Raw genomic sequence first — 23,141 nt, forward strand, 5'->3', positions numbered from 1 at the left:
ATCGATTTGTATAAGGGCATGATAATATTAGCATTCTTATTTTCAGTCCCCTTCCTAATGATCCCTAGCATGGAATTGGCCTTTTTCACAGCTGCCGCACATTGAGTCGACACTTTCAACGAGCTGTCCACCACGACCCCAAGATCCCTCTCCTGCTCAGATCCCATCCCTTGAATGGCGCTTCCTCCAAAGACTCCAGGCGGTGAACAAGAACAATACCAATAACAATTTTTTTATTTGATTTCTAGACCAGCTTTCCAAAAATGGCTCCAGGCAGTTTACACAGAGAAATAAATAAATAAATAAATAAATAAATTAAGTAAGTAAGTAAGTAAGTAAGTAAGATGGCTCCCTGTCCCCAAAGGGCTCACAACCCAAAAAGAAACATAAGATAGACACCAGCTTTTAACAGTCACTGGAAATACAACATTTTAAAGTGGCGATGCTCTTTCTTGAGGAGGGGGAGAGCTGCTGGCCCTATCCGTCCCCAGCACAGCAACCCTTCAGTGGCTCTTGCTGAAACATAAAGTATCTTAGGTTTCTTTTTTTAAGAGTGTGAGCCCTTTAGGGACAGGGAGGCATTTTATTTATTTGTTTATATCGATTTAAAACCGCTTTAGGAACTTCTTGTTGAAAACAACAACAAATATTTATATACCGCTTTGCAACAAAAGTTTCCAAAGCGGTTGGCATAGAGAAATAATAAATAAATAAGATGGCTCCCTGTCCCCAAAGGGCTCACAATCTAAAAAGGGACATCAGATATAGACACCAGCAACAGCCACTGGAGAGATGCTGTGCTGAGGACGGATAGGGCCAGTTGCTCTCCCCCTGCTAAATAAAGAGAATCACCATGTTAAAAGGGGGCCTCTTTGCCCAGTTAGCAGCGGTTAGTGAGCCGGTGTGCCACTGGCATATTATGCCAATGTGCAGTACAGTGTGCTCTCCCTCTCTTTTTAAATCCGAGTGCAGAATGAGTTTTGTTCTGGGTGGCAGTCTCAAGGCATTGTGCTTGCACCTGCATTCAGAGTGCGGCCTTCCTGATTCAACCTGAGCGGGATCTAAAATGAACTGAGCAGACATCAGAAAATGTGTGAGCGTGCGCATGTGCGCACACCTTAGAGGGAACACTGGTAGGGTAGTGGTTGGGGCAGGGCTTCACAACCTTGGCCCTCCAGCTGTTTCTGGACTACAACTCCCATCATCCCCAGGCACACAGGCCACTCCTTGGAGGAAGAGTGGGATATACAGCTAAATAAATAAAGTAAGCATGAGGAAAATTGACTCATCCCTAGAGAAGTTGTGCCGTCGAGTCGGTGTCGACTCGTGGTGACCTGTGACCTGTAGTCGGTGTCGACTCGTGGTGACCTGTGGTTGTCTTTGGTAGAATACAGGAGGGGTTGACCATGGCCTCCTCCCACGCAGTATGAGATGATGCCTTCCAGCATCTTCCTATATCGCTGCTGCCTGATAGAGGTGTTTCCCATAGTCTGGGAAACACACCAGTGGGGATTCGAACCAGCAACCTCTTGCTCCCTAGGCAAGTTACCTCCCCGCTGATAAAAGCCCATGGTCAATACTGTCCAAGCTTTGGATGCCAGACCTAAAAAGGCCGGTAGGAATGAAGGGCCAACACTGAAAACCCTGAAAGGCTTGGGTCCAAGGTATTTAAGAGAACACCTTCTTCTTTTTAACCCCGCTGCCCATTAAGAGCATTGAGGGAGGTCCGGTTGTGATTGCCACCAGCTCAATTGGGGGCCACTCAAAACGGGGCCTTTTCTATAGTTGCCCCAAGACCTTGGAACACCCTTCCTAACCAAATTTGTACCTCATTTGTACTGGATGTTTTTAAGAAAAACCCGAAAACAACATACCTGTTTATTTGGGCTCTTGGTTTCTAGTTCTAAAATTTGAATCCATATTTGAAAAGGTTTTAATTGTGTTAATGTTTTAATTGTTACATTTTTAGATGGTGAACCCCCCAGAGATTTGCATATAGGGCGCTAAAGAAATGTGCCAAATACATAAACCAGCTACGACAACAGCTGCAGCCAGGTTGGGGTTCTTAGGCAAGGTAAACCAACACCACATTTCGTACGGGCTCCAAACCACCACTTCTGTTGCAGACACAGTCTGTTGGCAGATCCCCCTGGAAAGTGCCCCTATCTCCAGCACAGATCTGTCGTTTTCTCCTGGTCTCTGAAACACGATCGCCAACGAAATGGCCAGGGCACGCATTTTGGACACCCTGCGCTTGTTTATCTGGACTGATAAGCCCGTAATCTTGGACGACGGTGGAAAACTCCGAGTTTCAGCCTCTGCTGTTCTTGGGGGGAGAGCGCTCTCAAAATTAACTTCTACCTAGCCGGTTCGCTAACTGAGCAATGAGGCACCTTTTTAAAAGTGGCAATTCTCTTTGTTTAGTATGGGGAGAGCAACTGGTCCTATCCGTCCCCAGCACAGCATCCCTCCAGTGGTTGTTGCTGGTGTCTATCTCACGTTTCTTTTTTTTTTTAGATTGTGAGCCCTTCAGGGACAAGGAGCCATTTTTATGTATTTATTTCTATACAAACCGCTTTGGGAAACTTTGGTTGAAAAGCAGTATATAAATATTCGTCGTATTCGCAGCTAGTATGAGAATTAAGGATAGGTATAAAAAGGATTTTAATTTAACTGTTTGGAGTCAACCCGGATTTCTGAATACGGGATCTATCAGTCCACCCAGTTGTAGCTGCCTTGCTTCTGCACACTTAGATGGTGGTGTGATCATGATCATAATTAGTATGATTATTACTTATCTTTAATCCTTACACTACAGTACATAGGAAACTGCCATATACTGAGTCAGACTAATGGTCTATCTAGCTCAGTATTGTCTTCACAGACTGGCAGCGGCTTCTCCAAGGTTGCAGGCAGGAATCTCTCTCGGCCCTATCTTGGAGATGCTGCCAGGGAGGGAACTTGGAACCTCAGATGCTCTTCTCAGAGCGGCTCCATCCCCGGAGGGGAATCTCTTCCAGTGCTCACACATCAAGTCTCCCATTCAGCTGCAACCAGGGCAGACCCTGCTTAGCTATGGGGCCAAGTCACGCTTGCTACCACAAGACCAGCTCTCCTCTCCTAATAGATGATAGAACCTTTTAAAAACAACAACACACTTTTAAGTCAATGGCTGCTGTTTGTGCGATGGGCCTAGAACAGGGTCCCCAAACAGCCATGGGTGATGGAAGTTGTAGTCAAACCACAACGGGAGACCCAAGGCTGAGAAACCCTCGCCCAGAAGCTCAAGGTCTGTTTGACATTTTGAGAGATCAATTTTTGCAATAACCGGCAACTCCCAAAGTTCAAAGTGTTGTGGGTTTTTGTTGTTGTTGTTGTTGTTGTTTACAGACCTTTTCCTCTCGGCGTGATGTCATGCTTTACCAAACAAATAAAAAGTTCTCATGGCCGTTTGCAAAGCGAGAGGGGTGAGGAAATGGCTCCCAGTCCCAGAGGGACTCACAACCTTACGGTATAACAACCAACAGTGGAGAATCTGAGACCTCAAGAACGCTGCGCAAATGCCCCGTGGCAAGTGAGATTCCCGCCTGCAAGAGGAACGGGGGTAGAGGGTCGGGTGGTGGCTGGGAAAAGGACAAGGCAGAGAAAGAACAGCGGTCAGCGGTCACATGTCCTTGCTCTGAGACTGACGGACCAAGCTAATGAGCGGCATATTTTGGGCGAAACAAATTTTCAGTCCATGTGACTCAAGTCACACTCCCTTGATGAAGAGAAGCAACCCTTCACTTGCAAACGGCTTCTCAAATGGGCAGGAGCAAGGGGGGGAGACACACACACACACACACACACACACACACACACACACACACACACACATCCCAGAGAGAGAGAGAGAGAGAGAGAGATCAAGCCTGGACAACTTTCCTTTGGCTCTACGAGCCAGGCCCAGACGGTGTGAACCAGACAATGGACACTTGTCCAAATTACTCGATTTAGTGACCGACATTGTGTAATCGGGCGTCTCCCGTTTCCGTGAAAATGGGGTTCCTAGGTTCCGCACACAGGGAAGGTGTGTGTATGGGTGTTGTGGTTGTTTGCCAAAGTGGCCCCTTCTTGAAAAAGAGTGATGAGCAACGAGCTAGAACCATCGTCTCAGTCACCCAAACGCAGATCAATAGCACGGTTGCCAGCTGCAAGGGGGTATTTTTTCACCTTGCCGTTGGATAGCTCAATGCTCCTTCCCCTCACTCGCCTGCAACAGTTATGCATAGCTGAGCTCCACACTGTTTATGTACGTCACCCGTGATAGAAGATCTAACTGCCAGAAAGCAGAGATTGAGAGGGGATCGGGCCTTTTCATCTTGTCACGCAAGTGGCTGGCGGGGGGGTCGCCTTCTCTGGGAAGAGACGTTGGGACGCCCTTCCGTTTGGCGGGGAATCGGTTGGCTCTTCTTACATCTCCACTCCGCAGGTACAGCAGCGGAGGATGCATTCACCGGAATCCTCTACCTGAAGCTGCTGCCAGTCTGTGTGGACAAGACTGCGCGAGATGGACCAAGGGTCTGACTCAGTAGAAGGCAGCTCCCTATGTTCCGATAGGCTTTCGGTTTCACAGCAGTAGCAAGGACAGAAACCGGAAGGCAGCGGGGTTAAAAAGAAGAAGGTGTTCTCTTAAATACCTTGGACCCAAGCCTTTCAGGGTTTTCAGTGTTGGCCCTTCATTCCTACCAACCTTTTTAGGTCTGGCATCCAAAGCTTGGATGGTATTGACAATGGGTTTTTATCAGCGGGGAGGTAACTTGCCTAGGGAGCAAGAGGTGGCTGGTTCGAATCCCCACTGGTGTGTTTCCCAGACTATGGGAAACACCTGTATCGGGCAGCAGCGATATAGGAAGATGCTGGAAGGCATCATCTCATACTGTGTGGGAGGAGGCCATGGTCAACCCCTCCTGGATTCTACCAAAGACAACCACAGGTCACCACGAGTCGACACCGACTACAGGTCACAGGTCACCACGAGTCGACACCGACTCGGCGGCACAACTTCTCTAGGAATGAGCCGATGTCCCTCGTTCCCTTTTATATCCTTCATAGCTTCATAACACCTGTAAGGTATTTCCCTTAGGGGATACGGCCTTAGCTCAGAGGAAGAACATCTGCCTGCTTGCATCAAGAGGTGTCAAGTTCCCTCCCTGGCATCTTCACTATAGGGCTGGGAGAAACTCCTGCCCCAAACTTTGGAGAATTCTGAGCTAGATGGACCAGCTAGAATTTTGAGCTAGATGGCTTGATATAAAGCAGTTGCTTATGTTTCTATTTTGAAGGGCGGAGATTGGCAGTGACCCCAATTCATGGCTGGTTCGTGAATGATGGCAACCTTTGTGGACGGTCGCCACAATACCCCCATCGGCGTATTCTCCGGTCCCCTTAATCCCAAACGTTTCGGACTGCACACGCTGGCCAGTCAATTTCACGGCTCAAACCAACCATCGGTTCCCTCTGCCCTACTTCCGAGGAGCCAGACCCGACAGCTCTCAGCTCAACACAACGTGACACTGCAGAGAGGCCACATGACAGCCAACTCACCACAACTGCGTAACACCTTCAACATTACTGTACTTCCCCAATACATGTTTGGCAACTCAAGTCAGAACGCCTTGAGGAGGACCAGGGCATGGTTTCAAGGCTCACGAGACAGACACCTGACTGAAGGCTAAATAGGGCTGGGGCTGGTCAGTGGATGGATGGGAGACCAAGAGCTGGTTTTGTGGTAGCTAGCATGAGCTGTCCCCTTTGATGAGCAGGATCCGCCCTGGTTTGCATTTGAATGGGAGACTTGATGTGTGAGCAGTGGAAGACATTCCCCTTAGGGCAGGGGTTCTCAGCCTTGGGTCCCCAGATGTTGATGGACTTCAACTCCCATAATCCCCAACCAAAGGCCATTGAGGCTGGGGATTATGGGAGTTGAAGTCCAAGAACATCTGGGGACCCAAGGTTGAGAATCCCTGCCTTAGGGGATGCAGACACTCTGGGAAGAGCAACTAGGTCCCAAGTTCCCTCCCTGGCAGCATCTCTAGATAGGGCTGAGAAAGACTCCTGCCTGTAACCTTGGAGAAGCCGCTGCCAGTCTGGGTAGACAATACTGAGCTAGATGGGCCAATGGTTTGATCCTGTCCACAGCAGCTTCTTTGGGAAGGATCAGAGCTCAGTTGACATGCAGAAGGTCCGCAGTTCACTTCCTGGCATCTCCGGGTAAGCTGGGAGAGATTCCTCTCTCAAACCTTGAAGAGCTGCTGCCAGTCAGTGTAGACAATACCGAGCTAGATAGCTCAGGGCCTGACTCAATATAAGGCAGTCTCATATGTTCCGAGGAATCATGTGCAAGTGGGGCTTGCTTGGACATATAGTTTGAATGGACCCTTTGACTCCCCGCCCCATTATTAGTTTTAACAATTTTATAAACAAACAAGGCAGTCCAATAATTCACCCGAGGAAAAGAAAAAGATAAAAACACAAACCTCGGGATTGTTTTAATGAAAGGCGGTATATAAATTTAACAATAAAATAAAAAAGCAGCCCGGCGCAAGAAATTTTAGGGGAGCAGCACTATCATTAAGCTAAGTGGATTTTTCAGGATTCTGTCATTATAAAGCCTAATAATTCTGCTCATTGTAAAATCAAGACAATTTGTTCCATCAGCCGGAAATTCAGTGTGGAAAATCCATCGTACGAAGGGTATAATTTGACCAAATTCCAGACACTTCTCACCAGGAACAACAAAGTTATAGCAGCTTTAAAAGCAGCTTTGAACTACTGCCTTCACATTGTTGGCGATCACTGTTGTGACAATGCAAGACACATTTTATAACATCTCCTTCTGGTGGTTTAGGTGTCATAAATTCAAGAATATGGCAGAGACGTGCCTTCAGCTGGTTTGAGGCTGATGTGCTGTGAATTCCTGAAGTTATGAGGTTTCAAAGTTCCCATTAAAAGCTCCCCTCTGGAGGTTTCAGGTAGGCACAGAGGGGTAGGGAAATTTTTTTGCTTCTCTTCCCTTGCTGCGGAATTGCTTTCCGTTTACCGGAAGGAAACTGGCAAGAAGGCAGAGAAGTGGGCCAAAGCTTCGACACCCAAACCACACCGGCCCCGATTCAACCCAGAATGGCCATGGGTTCGATTCGGCCCGAATCCAAATATTTCAGTCCCAATTCAGCCGCTGACACATCGCCCGCCCCGACATATTAGAGGATTCAAGTATTAAACATTAGAAGGTTAAGTGAAGATGATCAAGGTTAATCCTTAGCTTTAACTGTTCATAAATCATTCTAAGTGCAAATTGTCCGGTCGAAGTCATCAGCTTCAGCCACGGCCACAGTGCAAGACACAGGTCAGATGGGAAAGGCAATGAGCCCAGCGTGACTCAGTCCTTTCAAGGAAGACTGTACCACGTAAAAAAAAACCCTCAGAGGGCTTGCTGAGATGAAGAGCCACAAACCCACACCCTGATATTGCATGAAAAGCTTATAATTCAATACAGACAACACCCTAAGGATGAATTCTGAGTTGGCACCATCCCTTTAGGAACACAGGAAGCTGCCTTATACCACGTCAGAACATTGGTCCATCTTCTAGCTCAGTGTTGTCAACAATGACCGGCAGCAGCTTTCTAGGCAAGAGTCTCTCCCAGCCCTAACTGGAGATGCTGCCAGGGAGTGAACATGAGGCCTTCTGCATGCAAAGCAGATACTCTGCCACTGGGCTATAGCCCCATCCACAAGGCCAGCATACATGGGTCTCCCATGCAGACATTAACCACACCAAGACCTGCTGAGCTTCAGGGGCTGTATAATGTGCCCTTAGACCACGTCTTGGGACCCATATTAAAGAGCCATACAACACCGGCCATATTCTGTGGAAAACGGCAGCACATATTAATGGGATTCTCTTGATGCCCTTTACAAGACAATACTCCACTAGTTGGACAACCGACTGACTCTGTATAAGGCTGCTTCGTATTTAGAGATCATATTTTTATACCACCCGATATGTACATCTCTAGGCAGTGTACAAAACTTAACACAATATTAAAAAGTAAGCACAGACTAAAATTCCACAAGACTCAATAAAGACAACCCCATAAAACCAAACAAATTAAAATCAAATCCAGTTAAAAAGCCTGCGGGGACAGATAGGGACTTGCGGGTCTTCCTGAAAACAAACAGAGAAGGAGATGCTCGTATTTCGGCAGGGAGCATATCCCAAAGCCGCGGGGCAGCCACAGAGAAAGCCCTGTCCTGGGTCACCACTAGACGAGCCGGCGGCAACCATAACCAGAGTTCTCCAGAAAATCGTGATAAGTGGCTATGGAACTTTAACACCTGGAAACGTCAGGTCATTGTTAGGTCCGAATAAGGTGAATGATAAAGGGAAATCTGTCCATAAGACGACATGAGAAATCTCCACAACAAATAAAGTTTGCGAAGCAACATTTGCGAAGCAAGTTTGCGAAGCAAGTTTGCGAAGCAACATTTTCCTCGCCTTGGGAAAACTCACTTTGTATGTCGAGGACCTCATGGGTAGCCGAACACCCATTCCAATCCTAAACCACAATTGCACTGGCAAGGCCCACTTCTCATGGACTGGTTGCACGACTACTGGGCGAAACGTCATTAACTTCTGTGAGGCTATGTTTTTAGACTGGTCAAACAAGGATAACAGGATGGCCAAGAGCTTCCTTGTTTATAAAGCACTCTCCGATCTGACTCGGTAAAGACCATTATACGAGCTCTCCCCAGACCTCTAGTAAGGGTGTGCTTGGAACCGGCTAGTCCGGTTCGAGTCCGAACCAGACTGGGCCAGTTCGGTCCAGCACCCCCCGATTCGGGGGGGGGGGATGGGGGACACAACTTTATTTTTAAAAAACTTACTCCCTCCGGGGGTGTTATCCAAGGAGGTGGCTGTGGTCTGCAGAGGTTCCCTCTACCCCTGACGGCCTCCCTTTAGTCATGCTCCCTGGCATGACCATGAGGAGTCCCATTGTGCAGGCATGGTGGCCTCCAAAATGGCCACCGAGCTGAGGAAAAGGCCCGAACAGCCGCCAAATGGGCTCACTTTGGACCAAAAGGAGGCCAGCGGGGAGAGGGGGAACCTCTACCGAGCCCCCCGCTGCCTCGGATAACAGCCCCAGAGGGGGTAAGTTTTTTTAAAAAATCACAAACCCCCTGAACGGGCCAGGGGGTTTCAGTCCGGGGTCAGACCGAACAGGGGGGGGTTTCGGTTCGACCCCAAACCATCGAATCGAACTGGTTTGCACATCCCTAATCTCTAGTGATGCTTCCATTTGTACGGGAGCCATTTCTGCTTACTTCCTTCAAACTCCAAAGTCCGAGACTGATGTCCTTTTTTAAAAAGTCTCACCCCGGGCACATCAATCACCCCTCCACACTTCCCTTCCCATGCCGTTCACGGTTAGGGCAGTCATCTGAAAAGGTGACCATTGTCAACTGTGAGAGGCTTGGGAGGGGCGGGACTTCCACACGGGGGCGGGGCGGGACTTCCACACTCTCCTCCAAAAGCAAGTAGGGCTTTAAAAAAAAAAAAATCACATCAATATAGGACTTCAGACACCAGCCATATTCTATGGAAAACGGCAGCACATATTAATGGGATTCTCTTTATGCCCTTTACAAGTAACAGAACAGGAACAGGGCCGCATAGGATCAATTAATTTTTTATTAAATAACATCACTTCTAAATATCCTAGTCTAGGTAAAGTAAAGTGTGCTGTTGAGTCGGTGTCGACTCCTGGCAACCACCGCAGTTAAATTTCTTGGCACCATGGCTCCCTAGTGCCTGGGATTTATATCCTCTTATGGGTACGAAACCACAATCTGCACTCTTGCAAATGCCTCAAAGTTGCCACAAACCATGTTTCCCCACATTATTTTCACCCTTCTGAGCTATCTGAACTACCTTCATTTTCACACTGCACGAACCACTACACCTTTGCACAACCTTAAAAACACACAATGCAACGTGACTCCAAGGGTAACATACAAAAGTGAAAATATCCAGAGATTTTCTAGCGAAGAAGCCAGCGTGCCAAATGAATTGACAGTCAGCACCGGACCAAATTCGAATTGGCAGTCTGATTTTCCACCGCAATCAATTCTTCAAGATCAAGCAGAAGGGAGGGAAGACAAGAAACCCTGCAGTGAGCTTTGCAAAAATAAAAAATAATTTTTTTAAAAATAAACTATTTCTTCACATAAGACATAATTAAGGCATACAGCTCATGCCCGAGGGATGTTATGTTGGTTGCTGGCACCATTTTAAGATCAGATCATTAGACAGAAGTCTCAAAAGCAAATGGGCTGACCACTCCAGACGTCACACAGAACCATAATTAGATCCTGGTTCCGTGCAAGGCCTTCGAGCTTCAGGGGTATGTGTTACACCCCACCCCACCTTGCTGCCCACACGAGCCTTGGGAAAAGTTCAACTTCCAACTGTGGCTGGAAACCAACCAAGATCCGTTGTGATGTCTGTACCGATCAATCTTGGCCTATTTCAAAGTAGTGGGTCAAAATAAACCAAGATTGCTCGGGTTGGGCACCAGAACTGAACTTTGTTTCTAACCTGAGTCCAAAGTAGAATTCTTTAGACATGAGCACCGATTGGGCTTTTAAAGATGTGCAGCCAGACACAAAACGTGCTGTTCCAAAGGGAGAGAGAGGAAAAAGTGCAATTCTAAAATTGCATTTATGCAGCTCAAACATTCAAGTCCTGCAAATGTTGTATTGTGTGGGGTCAGGGCTGGAAAACTGTCCCACTAGAGGACTACAGATCCCATCACCTCCAGCACCAGTTGGACTACAGATCCCATCATCTCCGGCCCCAGTGGCCAATAATCAGGGAGGGTGGGAGTTGTAGTCAAACAGGAGGGCCAAAGTTGTGCAATACTGTGTTAGCTGATACAAAAAGTGACGGGTAACCCTGAGAAAAGTCGAGGGAACCCTGATCCCCTAACCTACCTCACAGGGTTGGTGTGAGGATAAAAATAACTGCTCTGGACTCCTTGGAGGAAGAGCGGCATATAAATATATAACCCTCTTCTGCGTCCATGCTGTCCAGTTCCCACTTTGGAGAATGTTCTCCCACTTTACGCAGCTCTCTAAGCGTCATGGATTGCAACTCCAGGCAACCAAGGGTGTGTGCACAGGCAAGAAAAAATGCACAGCTGTGTTGTAACGGTGCACACTACAAGTGCAAATTACACTCACAGACCACCGCACAGTCCTGAATTCTCCTTCTTTTTAAAGGCCTGCGGCGTTAGGGAGGGGCAGCCCATGTTCCTGAGGCTGGGAGATGCTGATCAAACCAAGATCAGCCTACGTTATCGGGCGTGTCTGAACTGTCCACTTCCTAGCCACAGCATAAACCCAGGTTCAAATGGAAGCGGAAAAAGGGAGTGGGGGAGAATCCCGAAGGTGCTGGATAATTGATGAATTTTCATTCCTATCGCGTTTCGAGCAATGAAATCTCTTCTTCAGAGACAAATGCATTTTCTCAGCTCTTTCTCTCAAAACCCTCAACCACGAACCATGGTGGCAGGAGATGACGGGAGTTGTAGTCCAACACCACCTGGGGACCCAAACCCCACTCGGGTCTCCAGGTGGTGCTGGACTACAACTCCCATCATCCCCTGCCACCCTGGTTCATGGTTGAGGCGGGTTTTGAACCAGGAACCCTTGCCCTTAAACTTATACTGGCACTGGCAAAACGCCCGCACCGCTCCCAAGAATGTGGCATCCACCAGCCTGCGGTTTCGGAGAGTTCCTCGAAAGCGGTTGGCAGTGCACAGAGCCCATTTGCTGCCAACATAAATGTGACCGAGAGCAAGGGGGAAGTTCTCCCCACCTGCCCCCAGGGCTTCTGGAGTGGCTGAGTCACGCTCCGTGCTGGCACCAGACCACATCACCCAAAAGGAAACACACACACACACAAACAAGACCCACACAGGTGATGCTCCTGGCCACGGTTCAGAAGAGGGGCACAGCAGGGAAAGTGGGTGGAGGAAAACCATCTCTTTTGCAAAACAACACGCCGTAGGGCACCTAAGTCTTACATGTGGGATGCCGTCGTGCCCGGGTTCGATACGCCGCCTTGGCAAGCCAGGCCCGCAAAGCAAACTCCATAGACATCTTCCTCGACTGGTTAAGAACATAAAGACAGTCTTGCTGGATGAGGCCCAAAGCCTAAATGTTCCAGCATCCTGTTTCCCACAGTGGCCCACCAGATGCCCCTGGGAAGCCCACAGGCAGGGGATGAAGGCAGGCTCTCTCTCTCCTGCTGTTGCTCCCCTGCAACTGGGATTCAGAGAGGAGAGCTGGTCTTGGGGTTGCCAGCATGACTGGTCCCCTTAGCTAAGCAGGGTCTGCCCTGGTTGCATATGAATGGGAGACTGGAAGTGTGAGCACTGTAAGATATTCCCTTCAGGGGATGGAGCCACTCTGGGAAGAACATCTAGGTTCCAAGCTCCCTTCCATGGCATCTGCAAGATAGGGCTGAGAGAGATTCCTGCCTGCAACCTTGGAGAAGCCGCAGCCAGTCTGTGAAGACAATACTGAGCTAGACCGACCAATGGTCTGACTCAGTATATGGCAGCTTCCTATGTTCTTAAAGGCATCTTGTCTCTGAGGCGGGAGGTGGCCTATAGCCCTGAGACGAGTTGCCATTGATCAACACTGGCCGATTATGAGGAACGGTCTCAATCTTATCAAACCTCTATGAATGGTAAGGATTCCATCCATCTCCTGCCTGCCTCCCATGATATGACTCTCAAGTGGAGAACATGAAGGTTCCCAGGTAAGTCGGCCATTCAGGTACTGCTCATGCCCAGAGGGGTTCCATGTATTTATTTAGCAAAATGCATTCATTTGACCGGGTGCAGCTCAGTGACGGAGCATCTGTTTTGCATACAGAAGGTCCCAGGTTCATCCTTGGCATCTTCCGGAAGTTTTCCACACCCGGCTTTTAACTCACATCTCCTTCGGAATGGAGGGGGTGCATTCACACATCAGCCAAATTTACCCCGAAGTCCCTGCAAGCTCTCGGGGAACACTCCAGACACGATTTGGGTTTTTCGTTGCGTGTTAAGCATGTAGCCTGATTTATATCCAAGGTTTTTTTTAAAAAAAAATCCACTTTTTGCATCGGTTTTTTGGGCAACTTCGAACTCGCAGTAAAGCCTTGCAGAAAACCTGCGGTAAAGCTTGCTATCTGGGAAAGCTCCAGGTAGGGCTGAAAATAATGGCCCAGCGGGGAAATGACTTGACTAGCAAGCCAGAGGTTGCCGGTTCGAATCCCTGCTGGTATGTTTCCCAGACTATGGGAAACACCTATATGGGGCAGCAGCGATCTAGGAAGATGCTGAAAGGCATCATCTCATACTGTGAGGGAGGAGGCAATGGAAAAACCCTCCTGTATTCTTCCAAAGACAACCACAGGGCTCTGTGGGCACCACAAATCGACACCGACTCGACAGCACATGTTATCTTTATTGAAGATGGGCCACATAGCAAAGGCTCTTTGCTCCGTGGCAGACACCTGCTTTGCACGCAGAAGGTGCTGGGTTCGACCCCTGACAGCATCTCCAAGTAGGGCTGGGAAAACCTGGAACTCTGGAGAACTGCTACCCGTCAGTGTAGACACCGGTGAGGTTGATGACCCAAGGGTCTGACTCAGCAGAAGGCAGCTTCCTACGTCCCTAGGATATTTTTTTTAAGAAAACGCATAGGTCCTCCCATCAGTAAGGGATTCCTACATAAATGAAGTGGAACAACAGAAAAATCAATGGGCATCACAAAATAAGCAGCCGCATAACCAGCGAAATCAGTAAATCCATAGAAGCCGGTTAGCATTAAACAAAAACCACATACACACACACACACACACACACACACACACACACACACACACACACACACACAAAACCATACTCCAAGACAGCTCGGATGACCAAGCTCTCATCCGCCAAAGAGTTTCATGTGCCACGGAGTTTCAGAGGCCCCACGGACAACGCCGTGAGCGAACTTTTCCAGCAGCATCAATCAAACCTCAGTTGCAATTCAGATGCTCTTTTGCTCTCAACACAATCCTGGTCTCGTCCCTTGACTTCCGGCCACGTAGCGAGTACGCCATGCTTCCTCTCAGCCAGGAAATGCGCTGGATATTATGGAATCGAAGCACAAAGATTCCTTAAAGCAGCGGCAGGCAACTTCAGCTCTCTAGCTGAACTACAACTCCCAGCATCCCCAGATGAAATAAACTTGTGCCCCTGCACAACAACCCGGCGAGGTAGGTTAGGCGGAGAGGGACGAGACTGGCCCAGAGTCACCTAGTGAGTTTCATGGATGAACAGGGATTTGAACTCGGGTCTCCGCAGTCCAAGTCCAACACTCTAATCACTACACCACACTGGCTCTTAGACTGGCAAAATCACTTGGACTAAAGTGGACATTGGGGAAAGGGGAAGAGGATAAAAGGGTTTATCCTTTTTACTAGTAACATACTTAGAACAGAAATAGGTATGCCTGGGAAAAGTAAGGATTGTATTAAGCAGGAACACAGGAAGCTGCCTTCTACCAAGTCAGACCCTTGGTCCATCTAGCTCAGTATTGTCTGCACAGACTGGCAACAGATTCACTTTTAAAATGGACACAGGTACAGCCATTCACACAAACATGGGTACAAGCCTAACGACATTTGTATGCTCATACGATATAGTGTCTGGATCGGGATCCTGTGCCACGCTTCTATGCACACAGTGCAGAAGAAACATTAGTTCTGAGCAGGAGAATCTTGCACCCATGCGGGATAAGCACCGATCCACAAATCCATCCTCTTTCTTACCATCTCGAGAACAGCCCTGGAAGTGGGACTTCCTTCGAGGCAGAGTTCCCTCTAAGGCATGCACACGTGTGAACGCTCACAGGTTTTTGGATGTCCGCTAGGTTAATTTTAGATGCTGCTCAAGTTGAATCAGGAACGCCCCATTCTGAATGCACATGGACACACACTGCCTTGATACTGCCGCCCAGAACAAAACTCATTCTGCACACAGATGAAAGAACTTTGAACACTGCTGGGCGGAGAACTGTGTGGTGTGGGTTATCCTGCTCGCCCAACGGCTAGGGGGACTCGCCATAGGCGAGCTGGCAAGTGGATTCGTAGCTCTCTGATCTTTCAATCTCAAGCTGGGTGTTTCCGACTACAAAATCCCTAGGCCACCCAAATCAGGTGTTGAAAGCACTCCGATGACACACTCAGAGGTGAGCTGGGCTTAGGAACATCGGAAGCTGCCATATACTGAGTCAGACCCTTGGTCCATCTAGCTCAGTATTGTCTACCCAGACTGGCAGCAGCTCCTCCAAGGTTGCAGGCAGGAGTCTCTCTCAGCCCTGTCTTGGAGATGCTGCCAGGGAGGGAACTTGGAAGCTTCCCAGAGCGGCCTCATCGCCTAAGGGGTATATTTTATAGTGCTCACATGTTGCTGCCCATTCAAATGCACAAGGCTTGCGGTAGCAAGCATGAATTCTCCCCTTTGCTAAGCAGGGCCTACCCTGGTTTGCATTTGAATGGGAGATGACATGAAAGCACCATAAGATATTCACCTCAGGGGATGGGGCTGCTCTGAGAAGAACATGCTTGCACACAGGAGGTTCCAAGTTCCCTCCCTGGCAGCATCTCCAAGATAGGGCTGAGAGAGACTCCTGCCTGCAACCTTGGAGAAGCCGCTGCCAGTCTATGAAGACAATCCTGAGCAAGATGGACCAAGGGTCTGACTCAGTAGACGGCAGCTAACTAGGTTCCTACCAGGCTCCAAGAACATTTTCAAGCACTGGCAGGAATCAGAGAGAGCTGGTCTTGTGGCAGCAAGCATGACGTGTCCCCTTAGCTAAGCAGGGTCCACCCTGGTTGCATATGGAAAGGAGACTAGAAGTGTGAGCACCAGAAGAGATTCCCCTTAGGGGATGGAGCCGCTCTGGGAAGAGCAGAAGATTCCAAGTTCCCTCCCTGGCAGCATCTCCAAGATAGTCCTGAGAGAGATTCCTGCCTGCACCCTTGGAGAAGCCGCTGCCAGTCTGTGAAGACAATACTGAACTGGATAGACCGATGGTCTGACTCAGTATATAGCAGCTTCCTACGTTCCTATGGCTATTGGGTCCTTGGCACACTTTGCAAATATGAGCCTTTCCCTCCCCATAGTAGAACACCCCAGAACCTAGATGCCCAACAAGTTAATTCCTTGTTTAAGATCTCCCAGTACCAACCCCCCCCCACACAAAAAATCACCTCGTCCTGGGTCAAATAATACTGGTTCTCCGGCAACACGATGGCTGTCATTTCAATAATGCAGAAGCCTCCACTCTTGCTCTCCGGAACAGCTGACTGCAGGCGCCCAGCGAGGCACTGCTTATTAACAAAATGAGAAATCTGATATATAGAAAGAAAACACTATGTGGAGATTAATCCCGGAGTGCCGTTCGTAGCCAACGCTGGGCTTCCATCCAAGCACAGATGAGGAGCCACGGACCGTTTCTCCCACCTATCCCAGCAGGTACTGCCACTGCATCGCTGGAATTTCAACGGCCTCGCAACGCCATAGGCTGATTTCCATTTCGAAGCAGGAAACTTTGGCTCCAGGAATCGCTAATCAAGTCATGGCTAATTCTTAGAAGTTTGGACAAGGGCCAGGATCCCTGGACGTGGGTAGAAAAGTCACCCTGCTTTCAGCACTGGCCCCTGTGGACAAGCACACAGCCTTGGAGCACATCAGGGTGTGGCTACCTGGCACGCATCCATCCCATCTAAAAGTACCCAGAATTATAATGCCTGGATAGGGTCCAGATTCTGGACCGGCAATGAAGAACAACTGGTTGAGGCAGCTTTTAACGGGAAGGGTTCTGAGAATCTCAAAAAAGCTTCCAGTACAAGTTTCCAGCCGGAAAAAAAGAAAAAAAAAGACAAGAGAGTGATTCACACATACCATGAACACGGCACGTTAAGAAGGTTCCTCTGACACAGTAAGTGCAGTACAAGGACATGAAATATCGTCGGCTCCATTACGGACTCAAAACTGCCGGCTTCGTTTGCAGAAGCAAGACAACGGAGGGTCCTCTGGCACCTTCAAAACTAACTCGGTCTCTCGGGGGCACAAGTTTTTACAAGTTGCGTTACTGGATTCAAAAGCTCGGAGCACAATACAGCTAGATCAGAAGGAGAACCATCCAGGATTCGGCGGGAGTCGTCCCCACGCCCATGTCGATAGGATCAACCTAAATTCAGAGTCAGCAGCAAATAATGTTCTTTAAAAAAATATCTAAGCTGCCAAAATTCCGCAGTATTCATTCCGAGGCGCCCGGAATCGCAGAATCGGATGCACAAAGACCCGCGTATTTCCTCGCTCACTCACAACCCTGCCCACAAGACGCTCGGGAAACTGACCATCTCTGGAAAAAGCCCAGTTCCATACGAGTTCGATCAAATCTGGTCTTCCTAATAAATAAAACACATACACACGGGCTTTGCCATGGGTCTTAGAGGAGCGTAACCCTCTCGAACCGCCTTCCTCCAGTTGACAGCCATCTCCAACTCCTCAAGGTTTCGAGAAATGAAATAAAAAGAAGACCTCCAGCATTTGGTGGGGCTTAGGTTCTCGGGTAAGTCGTTCGACAGCTGATGCCTGTTAATTTTTCGCCAAGCCCAAGAGGACAAGCATGTCCAGGGATGCTGAAACACAACCCGCTCTTCCAGCCCTTCCCCCCACGGCTTCAGACCCCACTGAGCTGAGACTGTAGCAGCCCACATAATGGCTGAATCACAAATGCAATTCGTTCCCCCCCCCCTTTTCCCCACCTCCCAAGACAACATCTGCTGCTAGCCTGAAAACTAAGGCCTTCTCTCAGAGGCCGGGGCGGTTTTTTAGTTGACACTAAAAGCCAGCAGCACAACATTGAAAGAAGAAGGGGATTCCAAGCCAAAACAAGAGCGCAAAGAGGGCTGGAGCTAGCCGACAAGCTCTAGGAAAGAATTCGGGATTTCTTTGTTTTTTTGAAAAGAAAACAAAACACACCCTTCTCCTGGATTGGGAAGGCGGCCTGCTTTTCCAAGTGGGAAAGACGGCAGGCCGTTGGGAGGAACCATTTTTGGAAGCCCAATTTTGGAAAGGGGGGAGAAAAAGCATCACTCCACTCTGGTATGGTCCTCCATGCAAGTACCAGAACAAAGCTACGTGTGCTTTCTCACACGCTGCCCACTCCACAAACGCAGGCAACCATCAGGAATGTGTTACGGAAGCCGTGTGACCGCCAGCTCCCATGTCCGAGAGAGCCTCCCCATGCTGGCATTTCTGTGTGGTTTTTTTGTCAACATTTTTGGTCGGCATTTGAGACACCTTTTTGGAATGGCAGCAACTCTCGGTGGAAATCCATTCGAGTTTCAACACAATACAGCCGTGCCAATTCACTGCTCAGGACTGGGGTTCTCATCACACATTTCTACATCCAGGGCGGACACGCAACAACTCATCACACGTCCACAGGCATCTTCAAAACACATATATTACTCCAAGCCATTCAGGGCAAACATCTACGAGCTCTGCTATTTATTTACACCTCACAATATACTTTAGGAACCCTTTTAAAAAAGGAAACTGTTTTAGCCTTCCTTAAAAAAAAATATTATATATATATATATATATATATATATATATATATATATATATAGGCATCTGAGCCACATCTCTCTAGCTCAAAATCTACTACAAATCCAGAAACTAAAACACACTTTCCCCCAAATTGGCTTCCTGTTGAAAAAAGTGTACCCACCCACCCTTAGAATATAAGGGTCACACAGCAAGAATTACACACACATCTTCTGCAAAGACACACTTCCCTCACTCAAAATTCAGACACCTAGATAAATCCTCAAGTTGTTTCCAGTTTTAAAAACTGGGTGCGCACTCCCATTTTAAAATCCAAGCACTCCATAAGAGTGACTTCCACATCTCCTGCAGAGACTCTCAAAAATTCTCGCCCTTATTTTGGCATGCACAAGTGTGCCTGAAGTCGCTCTCAACTGATATACGGGTGTACCTTCAAATGTGCATGTACACACCCATTTCTTCAGAAAGTAACAATTTCTAACCTTTTTAAAGAAATCGGTAGGCACACCCACTGCTTAAGATGCATCCACATGTGCAAGAAATGCATTTTAAGACCCCAATGGAACATAACGCATGTGCCCCCACAGATATAATAAATGCAGTGGGCTTTATTCTCCCATTTATTTTCGATCCCCAGTTGTTGAGATGATATGACAGAAGCAGGTGGCAAACTGCTAGTGCACTTTTAAAAAAAAGAAAACAAGAAAAAGAGGCTCGGATCCTGCACTCACCCAACCTCGATCTCATTATCTCACTGAAATCAACAGGACTGATGCTCATGGAAAGAAAAAGTAAAGTTGCAACCACGATTTTAAGATGCAATCCCGTTTAATCTCAGCAGTTATACCGGTTTAAGTAATTCAACCTAAAACAGGCTGCAATTAATTGCTGGAATTGTATTCGGGATTAAACAGCGAAGACACAGAAGGAACTACTGCCAGTCGTGGAAACAACGCCGATTTTTGATCGTATCACCGCCAAGACGCAGTATTTTGCAAACACATTCTCCCCAAGAGCCATTTAAGCCTTCTTGCTCAAACTGCTGACAGAGGAGATGAAGTTCCACGTCTTTGGGGGGGGGGCGACCCTACACACACGCATATCTTGTTCCGAAGCAGATTTCCCCCTGTGGCTCACAATGCATGCATGTATCCCCACCATAAGCAAAGGAGCACCGACTTAGGGACAAAGCTGTTGGACTAGAAAGCAGTTTTGGCAAAAAAAAAATGTATTCCATACCAACATCGCCCACCGCAACCAATGTCAGCGCATGGATCTGCGGGTAGAATTCCTCGCGTAGAAATATCCCCAAATGGCAAACCAGCAACTCTCGGGGTGACTTTTGGCTCCCCACACACAAGGTTGCAGAGGGATTTCGAAAGGCGATGCATTTAAAGTCTGCTGTCAAAAGCCCCCTCTCTGGAGGCAGCAAGGCAAGAGACACCCTCAGTAAAAATGACTCAACAGTCTGAGGCCAGCTGGCAAGACAGATAAAGAAGAGGGCGTCAGGGAGGAAGCCGGCTGTCCCAGTCTCCTCCACACCCCCTTCTCCTGGGGTGTCCAGTTCTACCTGGAAGAAATGTCCAAACAGGCGTTTTTCCGGGCCTCTTTCTTTCCCGCCCCTCTTCCTAAACTTCTCACTCCAAGGCCCTAAGGCAGGAGAGCCAACAGGACAAGCAGAAACGGCTCACAGCAAGCACCAAAGGGAGGATTTCCCACTTGCAAAGACCAACCCTCGGGTTAGAGACCGGTGGGTCTCTTTCCCAGGCAGGAAGCCCTTAAAAAAAAAAAAATCATTAAAGTGCATCCAAAGCGACCACACACATTCACACAGCCCAAATATTATTCCCCTGCAAACAATGAGCTGAAGATAACAGCCTTCTGGCTGTTTGGAAACATGCAAAGTTGGGACTTTTTTGTTGTTGTTTTGTTTTGTTTACAAGCAACCAACAAAAATCTCTTTCCGGGCTGACTGTATGTCCTTGCTGGAAATCTTGGTTGATGGAGAGAGGAGCCCTATTCAGGGCAGCGGGGAAAGCCGTCACTGCAAGTGGGACCCCTAAGTGGCCCTACAAAGGGGGTTCTTTGGGGAAAGTCTTCAGGGCAGGGCAGGGATTTGTTTTAATTTTTTTTTTTTTAAACCAAATATTCCAGGAATTTCTCCAAGAGATCCTGAGGTTGGGGAGGAAGGCGGGGGGGGGGGGGAGGGACGGCCTGGGAAGCCCCTTCTTCCCTTCGCTCCTCCAAAGGGAAAGAAACCCCCCAGCCCTATGCAGTTCCAGGCAACAAAAGCCCCACAACCGTCTCTCTGGGATCTCAATGGAGACCTGAAGGGAAGAGAAAGGGAGGGTGTGGAAGGGGGGGGAGGGAGATGGGGCAAAAGTTCAATGCAGCTGGCAAGGGGGCCTGGGCGGAGAGGGGCTCGGGGAGGGGTCACCTTTCAGTCGCCATAGACCGGGGTCCCTCCGATGGCCTTGCAGAGGAGATCGGGGGAGCCTCCAGACAGCCATCCAGGGGTCTCTCTCTCTCTCTCTCCACCGTCCTCCTCCTCGCCTCTCTCTCCCCCCCCCCACTCCACTTCCAGAGGAAGAGGGAGGGGAGGGGAAAGGGAGGAGGAGCTGGAAAAGGGGGGGGGGATGAATTGCACCATGGAGGCGCACACCCACACCATGCCAAGAGCAACCCACCCACCTACCCCTCCCTCCCTCCCTCCCCCCTCCCTGCAAGCCATTACTCAGACGCAAGCCCCTTCCAAGGGGGCTAGCCTGTGCCTGGGGAAGCCCCCGCCCCTCCTGCCTGGCTGCTTCTCCTCCAAGGCAGCTTGCAACGGCTTCCCTGGTGCGCCCCCCCCCTCCAGCCTCACCGCCCTGCCACTCTCCCCCACCCCACCCCACCCCACCCGGCCCCCTCTGAGCCGCAGCAGCAACCAGGCACCCCACCCGGCATTAGGCAAAGCCAAGAGAGGGGCGCCAACTTCCCCCCCCCAGCAGCCCCCCACCCACCCACCGGGCTGGGGTCCTCTCCGCACGCTCGGCCAAGCAGACAATGAATGCAAGCAGGACTCCCCCCCCCCCCCGCCGCCGCTTTTTTCTCTTTTTTTTTTTTTTGGCAAAGCGAGCGGCAGCCGCTAACGTGCTAGTCCCTAAGAGGAGGAGGAGGGGGGGGCGCGCGCGGGGCGGCGGGGCTTTGTTGCCGGCCGGGCGGGCGGGCAGGCGGCTGCCTCGCGCGCACACACCCACCTTTTCCCTTTGTGTGTCGCCTCCTCCTCCGTCCTCGCAGCCGGGACCTCCGCAGACAGCCCGGGCGGCAGCATTGGCGGCAGCAGCCAGCCGGGCTGGGTCCGCATGCTAAGCGCGCGCCGCTGCTGCTGGCGGCTCCGCGGACACGCGTGGGCGCATCCCCACGCCCCCTCCCAGCAGCGCCCTGCCCCCGCTCCACTTTCTTTGCGGGGGGGCGGGCAAGAGCTCCAATGCTGCTGCTGCTGCTGCTGCTGCTTCTCCTCCGCGCGCGCGCGCGCGCCCCCCCCCCGCTTACCTCCTCCGCTGCATGCCTTGGGGGGGCCCTTTCCTTGCCCCGGCTGCGCGCGCCCCCCGCCTCTCCCTCCGCCGCTCTCCGCGCCCGCCGGGTCTATGCCAGCCTGTGCCTCCTCCTCGTCTCGCCTCCCAGCGCCATCTTGCAAGCTTGTGACGCTTAGGAGCCGCTCACCCCTGACCCACATTTGAATAGCAGCCAAAATGGGGAGGGGAGGGGGAGAGCCAGAGTCCCCCCCCCCGAGGGAGGGAGGGAGGGAGGACCCCCTGCAGGAGCTGCCCAAGGGTGTCCACCACCCCCCCCACCAGCGCTTGCATGCACACTCAGCCGGCTGGTAGCATTTGAGCTGCTTTTTTAAATTATTGTTTTGGTGGTTTTAATTTGGGTTTTATTTTCTGTTGCAATGCCCTGGACCAGAGGAGAAGAGTTCCTCCCGCGGCAGAGGCAGCCGTCCCCGCGGAGAGTGGGGGAGATGCATGCACGCGCGCTCGCGCGCACACACCCCTGCGCCCCCCCCCCCGCAACCACACACCCCCCCTGCCATCCCATCCTGCGAAGGCGTCCCTGGGGGCAAAGCAAGCAAGAGCGGAGTTGAGTCGTTGCGCGCTTTGCAAAATGCCAAGGGGGCTGGGTGTGTCTGCAACTTCTGATCTCCGCGTCGTTTCTGTCCCGACCCACCACCACTCTAAATCCCCCCCTTTCCACTCCTCCAGGCCCCCCACAATGAAATAGATTCCGTCTGCGCGCTGGCGCATGGATGCCCACGCGCGGGATTATCCGCGCGTGTATCCGGGCCGGAGGCGCACGTTCCGTTTGCGTGGTGCTTCTCGGCAAACGGGAGTCCAGCGCAAATGCAACCGCGGGAGGGGTTTTGTAGGGGGCC

At 50.0% G+C, this 23,141-nt stretch overlaps 1 protein-coding gene across 13 annotated transcripts in view; it reads right to left on the reverse strand.

The window, feature by feature from the left end:
- The window catches only part of HIC2 (HIC ZBTB transcriptional repressor 2), a 76,953-nt gene extending 54,465 nt beyond the window's left edge, over positions 1-22,488 (reverse strand). For 4 of the 13 annotated variants that reach the window (XM_053279332.1, XM_053279319.1, XM_053279320.1 and 1 more), the window contains exon 1: positions 22,262-22,488. The gene's annotated coding sequence lies outside the window, so the exon portion shown is untranslated. Of the gene's footprint in view, positions 1-16,356; positions 16,498-19,966; positions 20,842-21,164; positions 21,343-21,966; positions 22,220-22,261 lie in introns of those variants that run through there. The other 9 variants (XM_053279321.1, XM_053279331.1, XM_053279329.1 and 6 more) reach the window with 6 other exon arrangements.
- Between the last annotated feature and the right edge of the window lie 653 nt (positions 22,489-23,141).

This window comes from Hemicordylus capensis, chromosome 15 (assembly GCF_027244095.1).
Source record: "Hemicordylus capensis ecotype Gifberg chromosome 15, rHemCap1.1.pri, whole genome shotgun sequence".
Classification (NCBI taxonomy): domain Eukaryota; kingdom Metazoa; phylum Chordata; class Lepidosauria; order Squamata; family Cordylidae; genus Hemicordylus; species Hemicordylus capensis.